This window comes from Bubalus bubalis, chromosome 6 (assembly GCF_019923935.1).
Source record: "Bubalus bubalis isolate 160015118507 breed Murrah chromosome 6, NDDB_SH_1, whole genome shotgun sequence".
Taxonomy (NCBI): domain Eukaryota; kingdom Metazoa; phylum Chordata; class Mammalia; order Artiodactyla; family Bovidae; genus Bubalus; species Bubalus bubalis.
Window position 1 is genome coordinate 8,748,181 of NC_059162.1, and position 7,685 is coordinate 8,755,865.

A 7,685-nucleotide genomic window follows, 5' to 3' on the forward strand; every position below is an offset into this window, starting at 1 on the left:
GTAGTTCTGCTGTGCTATTTGCCCTAAAAAGGCGGGGTGAGGCAGAGTGAAGAATCCCAGTGCATCTGAGGGGGCCTTTCCACAAAGTAGAGAATGGTAACCCTGTCCCCAGGCTACTGTCCCTCTTGCTGTTCCCAGTCCTCAATTCCTGCAGCAGGAAACCCCTATGGTCTGGCCCTGGCACTGGGAGAGTAGAAGGTACCTGAAGGGCTGGGTGAGTGAATGAGGACGTATGACCTTTGAAACATAAAAACACTGCAGTGTTGGGAGCAGGCTCTCTGTGGCTCAGGCAGCTGACTGGGCCTCCTGCTCTGTGGCACAGGTGGGTGGGTGTGGGATGGCCAGTCCTCCAGGAGCAAGGAAGGCTCTGTCTCAACAGAATACTTTCTCAAAGTTGTTTCTGGTACAAAATGAATGTACCAGAGATGTGAGGTATGGAGCTGCAGAGGCCAGGCCAGCCACCCTCCCCAGACCTCAGGTCATGGTGGCACAGGTGAGGCGGGTGGGGGTGCTGCTGCTCTGGGAGGACTTACAGGTGCCTCTAGAAGGAAGCACAGTGAGTTTGTGGGTTTGTATGTGCATTTAGAGAGAGGGAATACATGATAAAGCAAACGGGGTGAAATACGAAAAAATATAATTCACATTCTTACTAACCCTCCTCCACCCTGTAAACGTTTCCTGTGAATATTTATTTTTCAAAACAAAAATGAATTTAGGTAGAAACTATACGGATTTTTTTAAGTAATATTGTTATTTTGGCAATGTTCTATAAATTTTCAATTATTTCTAACCCAAAAGTAAATAAAAGAAATACATGACAGTGTGGCATGCCACAATTGGGGGTTGGAGAAAGTCCAGTAGTAGGACAGTGAAGCATCCATCAGCCTTGCCTGGGGTGGAGGTGCCAGGGAAGGCTTCATGGAGAAGTTTCAGAAGGGACTGGAAGGATGACGACCTGATGGAGGTGTGTGAGGCCCTGGGGCACCTGACTCAGGTGGGAGCAGGACAGGCTGCAGGGGAGAACTGTGAGGTCCCGTGCATCCCGAGAGTCTCTTATGGAAGGGAACACCGTGTGCGCTCTGACCCCGCAGGGCTCGCCCTCCTCATGGTGAGTGTCATCTGTGTGCCCAAGAGTGCTGCCTCCTGCCCCTCCAGGCAGTCACTCATTCCTTCTCATTGCCGGGGCCGAGCCTCAGGAATCTTCAAGGGAAGACAGCTCGAGGGCAGGGCCTGCAGCTCAATGTGGGCTGGGATGCGCAGGGCCCACACTTTGCTCTCCCCAAAGGCTCAGCATTTCACCCACCTCAGACTCTCTGCAGAGGCAGGACTCTAAGTCTCCACCTGGCGGGAACTCTCTGCTCCTGTCATCTGTGAGGATGGAAGGAGGGAGCTCTCTGTGAAGTGACAAATCTGTTCTGAGTCTGAGACAAGTTCCAGGTGTGTGAGGAACCACAATTCCAGCTCCCTGGTCTTAGTCTCAGGGATGAAGAGATTTCACAGTCCAGTGATGAACTGGTAAAGTGGGCAGGGACTGGGAGATGATGGCCTGGAAGGCTGGTGTGAGCAGCTTCAGACTGTTAGAGAATTATATTTGCATCCTTTAGCAGCATCCTGTTCTCCTGAGACATTTTGCAAGAGCAGAACCTATGCCCCTTTCCAATCTTTCCTGCCTCGAAGCAGCGAGGAAACCTAAGAAAGTTGTGGTGAAGCATGTGGTAAGTAATAAACCAATCCAGGATCCTCTCATTTTAAACACTTTTAAGCTGAACAGATCCCCGTTATGGAGATAAAGAACAGTGTGCCCATCTCTTCTGTTTATCCTGGTGACTCTTGAGCATTGATGAGTGTAAGATTTTCCCCTTCTTCTAAGCTAAAGAATTAGCCACTCACAGTTTCATAGATGCTGGCAGAAAACAGGAAACTCCTGGCAGTGTGGCAAGGAGATTTATTATTCACAGCAGTCGCCAGAGTATCAGAATTTTTTTGTGCTGGTTTCCTGAGCCTCAGTCCCAACAGAAGAATGGCAAGAGGGCCAGGAGGCAGCTGCACAGGTAGTTTGTTTGCCAAGCAGGCTGACAAATTTGGCTTGTCAAGAAACAGCAAGAGTTTTTCCTACCAGAGAATTTATTCTCTGAAGGATTGGGTCCAGGAGAGGAACTCTGCACTTAGAGAATCTGAATCTCATATAATGTGCAGTGACCATGAGAGAGCAGCCAGTGCCCTGTGTGCTGGAATGAAAGTCACGGGCTGCAACAATGAGCAAGTGAGTTGTTGGACAACATAGACAACAACCTGTCTGTGTTGTGTGTGCATGAGTGGGCACCCACCCTATGGAGTATGATGCTATGCTTCTCCGTGGCTTGTATTTTTACTCTTTTGCTGATATTTCGTGAACATAATTTTTAAAATGTTACTATCTGAATGTGAAAGTGGAGAGTGAAAAAGTTGGCTTAAAGCTCAACATTCAGAAAATGAAGATCATGGCATCCGGTCCTACCACCTCATGGGAAATAAATGGGAAATAGTGGAAACATTGTCAGACTTTATTTTTCTGGGCTCCAAAATCACTACAGATGGTGACTTCAGCCATGAAATTAAAAGATGCTTACTCCTTGGAAGGAAAATCATGACCAACCTAGATAGCATATTCAAAAGCAGAGACATTACTTTGCCAACAAAGGTTCGTGTAGTCAAGGCTATGGTTTTTCCTGTGGTCATGTATGGATGTGAGAGTTGGACTGTGAAGAAGGCTGAGCACCGAAGAATTGATGCTTTTGAACTGTGGTGTTGGAGAAGACTCTTGAGAGTCCCTTGGACTGCAAGGACATCCAACCAGTCCATTCTGAAGGAGATCAGCCCTGGGATTTCTTTGGAAGGAATGATGCTAAAGCTGAAACTCCAGTACTTTGGCCACTTCATGCGAAGAGTTGACTCATTGGAAAAGCCTCTGATGCTGGGAGGGATTGGGGGCAGGAGGAGAAGGGGACAACAGAAGATGAGATGGCTGGATGGCATCACTGACTCGATGGATGTGAGTCTGAGTGAACTCCAGGAGTTGGTGATGGACAGGGAGGTCTGGCGTGCTGCGATTCATGGCGTCGCCAAGAGTCGGACATGACTGAGCGACTGATTTGATCTGATCACTTTTTAATTGAAATTCGATTGACATTTAACATTATATTAATTTCAAGTGTATGCCATAATAATTCTATATTTTTATACATTGCATATGATCTGTATAATAAGTCTAGTCCACCCCCACAAGCATATGTAGTTACAATTTTTTTTTCTTGTGATGAGAAATTAATATCTCTTCTCTCACAACTTGTCAATGTACAATATAGTGTTAGTTACCATTCTGTACAATATATCCCCAGGACCTATTTCATAATTGAAAGTTTTTATCTTTTGACCACTGGACATAATTTCCTGTACTGAAGTCTAATTTGTTTGTATTCTCATGTATAATTAGTACTTTTATATTGTGTTTAAGAAGTATTTCCATATGTTGAGGTCATGAAGTTATTCTCCAAAATTCATATTAACTTGTAGAAGCTTTACGTTTTTGTTGTTTTTCCAGTCTTGTAGAAGAGAGCACCATAGTTGTGGTGACTGGAGACTGTCTTTGAGGGCCATTTCTTGGCTGAGGGGGAGGAGAAAAAGGGAGTCAGAGCTCTAAGAATAATGAAGTTCACTTAGCACACTTTCCTCCCACACCTGTCACTCTGAGAAACGTGGCCCTGAAGTCCAGGACATCTTCACTTCCCCCTGCAATTATTAGTTTGTCTATGTGTCAGTCAAGAGGCAGCAGCTGCAGCCTTGTGGCAGGGCCTCTCGCTTATATTCAGAGGATAATAGAGGCGTGGGCTTTGGGGGTAGGCTGTTTTCCCCACTCTGGCTTCCATGGAGCCCTATCCCATTCATCTGTGCCCATTTGCATGTGCTGTGAGCTGTGCATGTGTGCTCAGTCATGTCCAGCTCTCTGCAACCCCATGGACTGTAGCCAGACAGGCTCCTCTGTCCTTGGAATTTTTTAGGCAGAAATACCAGGGTGGGTTGCCATTTCCTACTACAGTGGATCTTCCCGACCCAGGGATCCCACTCTTGTCTCTGGTGTCTCCTGCATTGGTAGGCAGATTCTTTACCACTGGGACACCTGGAAAGCCCCATGTACCCCTGCAAAAACTGATCTTTCAAAATGCATGATAGGTACTTTATTACAAAGCAACAGATACTAGACATGCATAGCTGACAGAGTCATTAAGGAACTCAGATGAAGTGGGACAGAGATATAAATGCATGATGGCAATCTTCATGACGTATCACCTGTGGTAGCAACACAAACAAGGGGCCCTGGTTTATGAAGATGAGCCATCATCCAGATAGTGAGGTGTGGACAGAGCCCTGAGGAAAAGCATTTATGGGAAAAGGTAGGCTAGCAGGCCTGAGGGTTAATATGAGGGAAGTTTGAAAGGAATTCAGAGAAGTACATGGTTTCAGAGTCTACTGGAGGAGTGGGTTTTATGGACGGGGGAACAAAGCCAAGTAGGAACAGATTAAAGATTCCAGGAACAGACTAAAGATTCTGATTTGAAGATTCAGAGCTTGTTGGTGTCCACAGCCAACCCCTCACTGTGTCTTCTCCCTGTCCCTCAGCACTGCCTCGGTGGAGGAGGTTACTTTTCAGAGAGCAGTCCCTTGCAGTGTGGGGATTTCTCCTCCTTTGACTGGAATGGATATGGAGCTCACCAGGGTTACAGCTCCAGCCGGGAGATCACTGAGGCAGCTGTGCTCCTGTTCTACTGCTGAGAGCTGAGTGTATGAGACGTGGAACCCAGCTCCTAAGCCCAGACCCTCAGAGCTGGAAAAATAAAATGCTAACAAGGAGGGGAGGGGAATAAATTACATCACTTTGTGGCTCTGAGTCTTTCTGAATTCATTTTGCAAATTGACTGAGACCTAAACGGAGGTTTTAAAATAATGCCTTCTTTGGGTTGATTTCCATTTTAGATGTTCTGAGTTTGGAACTTCAAGTCTTGGGTCCCAGACACAAGTTTGCTCCTCTTTCTTTGGACTCCCTGAGGGAGATAAAGAACAGGGGATGCCATTCCTTAATTTTCCTACCCTACCATTATTGGTCAGTCAAATTAAGCCCTCAACATAAACATCTTAGAGCAGAAAAGATAACTATTATTTAGATTCAGTAGAAAAAAAAGATTGAGGTCACACCTGCCATGTCCTTTATTCCTTAGGGCAGTGTCCCTAAAATGATTTTAGTACTAATTGCAACATCTGTGTGTTGGGGTAAGTTCTCACAACATCAAGCAATTCACTGACAACTAGCTGAGTGTCCTCCACCTCGACTCAAATTTGACCTGATCTACCAGGTCTAATCAAGGCTATGGGTTTTCCAGTAATCATGTATGGATGTGAGAGTTGGACTATAAAGAAAGCTGAGCACCAAAGAATTGATGCTTTTGAACTGTGGTGTTGGAAAGACTCTTGAGAGTTCCTTGGACTGCAAGGAGATCCAACCAGTCCATCCTAAAGGAGATCAGTTGTAGGTGTTCATTGGAAGGACTGATGTTGAAGCTGAAACTCCAATAGTTTGGCCATCTAATGTGAAGTACTGACTCATTTGAAAAGACCCTGATGCTGGGAAAGATTGAGGGCAGGAGGAGAAGGGGACAACAGAGGATGAGATGGTTGGGTGACATCACTGACTCAATGGACATGGGTTTGGGTGAACTCCGGGGGTTGGTGATGGACAGGGAGGCCTGGCATGCTGCAGTTCATGGGGTCGCAAAGAGTCGGACACGACTGAGCGACTGAACTGAACTGAAGTGAACCAGGAGCGATCCTCAGATCCCCATGTGAAGCCTGCCTCTCGACGCATCCAGCGCAGACACCAGTTGATATGGGGTGACACGAGCACTACTGGGTGGAGGCCAGCCCCTGCTGTGAAACGCCGGACGTAGTACAGGACGCCTTCCCCAAATGCAGAGTGATCTAGAACGTCAACAGTGCTGTGGCTGAGCAACCCTGGATAGAGGGTTTTGTCTTTACTTTTTTAAAAACAATTTTCACAAAGGTCAGTTTCATTTTGGTGGTTAGTACATTTAACAGTTAAATAGATTTAAAAATGCAAGGTGAATGCTTTTAAAAATGCTCCATGAATGCGGCATTGATAACTAGATAGATAATTTCACAAGAGACCAGGTAATATGAAATTGTCTAAACATTTAAAATATGGTTCTTGTGTAGATCATCCTTTGTTTTGATCACTGGGGTTCAGGGGTATGTGCATTCATGCTAAGTCACTTCAGTTGAGTCCAACTCTTTGGTTCCCCATGGACTGTAGGCTGCCAGTCTCCTCTGTCCATGAGATTCTCCAGGCAAGAATGCTAGAGTGGGTAGCCATGCCCTCCTTTAGGGGATCTTCCTGAGCCAGGGATCGAACCTGCATCTCTTATGCCTCCTGCATTGGCAGGTGGGTTCTTTACCGCTAGCACCACCTGGAAGCCCAGGAGGGGTAGTTAATCCTACTGGTCACAGGGCAATTGTGTTAAGACCCAATCTTCTGATATCCCTTGCTAGAGATTTCTACAGCTGGATGAACTTCCAACCCCAGAGAAAGGTCAAGTTCATGGCCTCCAGGCAGTATGTTCTTCCTGTTTACCAGGACAGTGTTAGGTTCACACCGGGCACAGAGGCTGAGTATAGCCTCCTCCAACTAAACTAGAGTTGTTGGTTTTTGTACAGACAGAAGCAGTGAGATCCAAGTGATATTTAGTTGTAATGCCCAAATGAGTGCAGCTGGTACCTAATGTCTGAGCAACATTCACCCAAATGTCAAGATGAATTTCTTTCTGATACATTGATGCTTCAAATTCTGTCCCCAGAATCAGTGACATTGTGTTTAGCAGGAAGTCCCCAGTCCTGTAGTGCCCTGCAATGTTATTCCTTGTTAGCTTTGATTTGGCACTGTCCCAGGTCATGGAACCCAGCAAGCCAGCCCTCACAGTCAAGGACAGCTGAACCATGGATTGCAGGTCCAGCAAAATCTGAGTCAACATCACAACCAAGGTGTATAGACTCCCTCTTGTAAGAAGACTTGATGTTACTATTCTTTACCATGGTAGTGTGAGAAGGCAGCATTGAGTCTCAGACTCAAGCCTTGTCTAATCTGGTCTTCACTGGTAATTCGATTATGCCCCCAGAGCTCTGTCAGGTTGCGCTGCTCTGTGACAGGTCACACTGTGTATGTGTCTGCTTTCCAAGTTCCCAGGGACTTGTGATAGTCGCTCAGTCATGTCTGACTCTTTGCGACCCCATGAACTGTGGACTGCCAGGCACCTCTGCCCCTGGGGTTCTCCAGGCAAGAATACTGGAGTGGGTAGCCATTCCCTTCTCCAGTCCTGGGAACTTGACCAGTATCTATATTAGATAATCCAGGTGTTGAAAACTTTGTGTCAGTGCATGATTTTGTTTTCTCATCCAGATGACCCGAAACCAGTCCTTCCTTGAAAATATCTCTGGCAGATTTGCCAAGGTCAGCCCATGAGAGAGGAATACGCACTGTTTACCCACAGCTCAGTGTGTTGGTTTCAGGACTATGAGAAGGGGTAGTCTGGTGTCTCCTGAAGGTACAGCATGCAGCCACGGCTGAGGCCACGGGCTTGCTA

General features: G+C 46.4%; 1 pseudogene; it reads right to left on the reverse strand.

The window, feature by feature from the left end:
• Nucleotides 1–6,565: 6,565 nt before the first annotated feature.
• LOC102403457 lies at nucleotides 6,566–7,137 on the reverse strand (annotated as a pseudogene).
• Nucleotides 7,138–7,685: the final 548 nt, after the last annotated feature.